Source organism: Pinus tabuliformis, chromosome 3_1 (genome assembly GCF_031772625.1).
Source record: "Pinus tabuliformis cultivar Carrire ecotype Pingquan chromosome 3_1, CPIR1, whole genome shotgun sequence".
NCBI lineage: Eukaryota > Viridiplantae > Streptophyta > Pinopsida > Pinales > Pinaceae > Pinus > Pinus tabuliformis.
In genome coordinates this window covers 22673503-22675925 of record NC_142301.1, presented here as the reverse complement: position 1 = coordinate 22675925, position 2423 = coordinate 22673503, and positions in this window count along the sequence as shown.

Here is a 2423-nt window from a genome sequence, read left to right as displayed (position 1 = left end):
CACACTTTGAATCTCTTTGAGCTTGGATGTTTTTCAAGTACACTCAAGTCACCCCTACTTGTAAAATTGGGTGAGCTAACTGATACTACATGGCTTAGTCAACTTGCCATAATCTTATTTCATATGTCCTCATTGTGTTGGAGTTAGCATGAGCAACATATAGCAACGTATACCGTTGGAAATGTCTAAGAATAATCATTTCAACCATATATCCTATGCTCCTATTTAAGCTAGGTATTTAGAGAAAAAAGGCATTCAAAGATAAGGTATCCAATTTAGGCATCCAAAGTCTAACAACAATATTTCCAACAACCTTCATCTTATAATATTTATCTTCAACATCTATAGTCTTCCCATATATTTCACATTAATTAAAATAATATTCCAACAATCTTCGTTGGAGAAATGGCATGAACCCAAGATTTTCAGGATTTCTATCGTGAGGATCAAGATTAGATGGATATAGGGCACATTAATGTCAACTAAAGAGCAGCCCCTAAACATGAAATACATTTGGATAATTGTTTTTGGATTTTAACCCATAACATTAGGAATTGCCCATGGTAAAAGTAGGTTGTTTATTTGAGTTGATCCTAATGTAAAACTATAAATAAGGTTGCGATGTTTTGTGATAGGTATGGCTAATAAATGGGCCATGCGAAAGAAAAATTCCTGTATATTACATTTTTTGTCAATTCACAAAAAGTGCAGCAAGTGCCTGGTTTTGTGGGCCTTTAAGTTTAACAATATTGGGGGCTTTGGGCCTAATAAAGTGTTACATGTGCTTAACAATGAGTTCATGATTTATGCTATATGCCTTGTCCTAAAGCCTTTGGGAATTAACAAAAGAACTATTGGAACTATTAAAAATGGTGCTTGAATATCTTACTAATAGTTTCTAGCATTGAAGCCATAATAATTGAATTTCACCAAATTGGTCACCCAACTAAAACTGGAACCTCAACTACAACCTATGAATGCCATATTTACGTCAGGGAATGATTTTGAGAGCGGTAATAAGGTGATAGTATTATATCTTTCATGCAATGTAATTAAGGATGACGGCTCAAAATTTTATTGATGCATATGTCATTGTTATTGGAGTAGGTAGACTACATTACTCCTCTAATGTGCTTCCTAATCTGTCTATAAAAATGATAATGCATATCAGTCCTATTTAATGTGCGCAAACTCGAAGTAGCTCCATTTACATAGAGAATTAAATAAATCAAATATTCCAAACATCTCATATAGGCTTATTCAAAATTATGATTAGCTATGGGGATTAATTCGTAAGCAAGGGGAGCCATACTGAGAGATTTAAGGCTACTGATATCGTCCAATGAATCACATTATGTAAAGAAGTTCGATGATTTTGTGTTGCATAGTTTTCTCATTTGTAAGCTCTAATTCATTTAATGGTGTTCAAAAATTCTGAGAGAGAATTAGAGGATACTTTCTATATAGTGTAACAATGTCAAAGGAGATATTGTTCATTCTCTACAAATTTATTAGTTATAAAAGTAGGTATGGCACTATTTTGTTCTACCATATTAGAATTTTGATGCATTTTCTAAAGGGGAAGGAGATAAATCTAGCCTACTAGTTGATCAATAGACCCAGAATAATGGCATTTAATATCTAGAATAATTCTAGGAATGTTGACAAAGCCTTATATTAGTTTGGGTTAATCAAATTTCTTGTTGAGGAAAAAAAAAATAAGAAGTGACAATTGGGAACCTTTTTTAGTAATAAATTATTTTATTGAGGCATTAGAAGAAAAAAAATATTTGTGCAAAGAGAAAAGGAAGAAGAGGTATCTTTTTGTCAAACCCTTACCCTCAAGAAGAAAATAAAAAAGTCAAAGAAACTCTAGTAAAGGATAGAGAGGACACTAAAATCATAGAGACAAAATAAATTTTCGAACTAGAGGATATCATGATATTGGAAGACGACAATGTTACTGAAGTAGAAGAAACCATAAAATCAATGCTACTTTAGAAAGGATAATTGCTGAAAATAAGATATGAAAGGAAGAAGAATAAAAAGGATCATGCTAGGACCAAAAAGAAAGGTGAGAAAATCAATTACGAATAATCCACAGGAAACTACACAAAATACCATTGTGATATCTGAACAGAAGGAAAATAGCATTAAAAGGAAGATTCTCTAAGGAATGAAGACACCGGAAGACAAAACAAATGTAGAAGCATCACATGAAGCACGAAAAAAGTAACAATGTTGTTTCATTTGAGAATTTGAAAGCTACAGAGCTAAAAGAATTGGAAAGATTAGTGACAAATCCCGAAAGAAAAAGTCCAAAGGTCAATGAAATTTAGCAACATATCTATTATTATTTTGATAACTTGGATCAAGAAGCACAAAAAGAAAAGGTAAAGGATCCTTGTTGGGCATGGAATCCC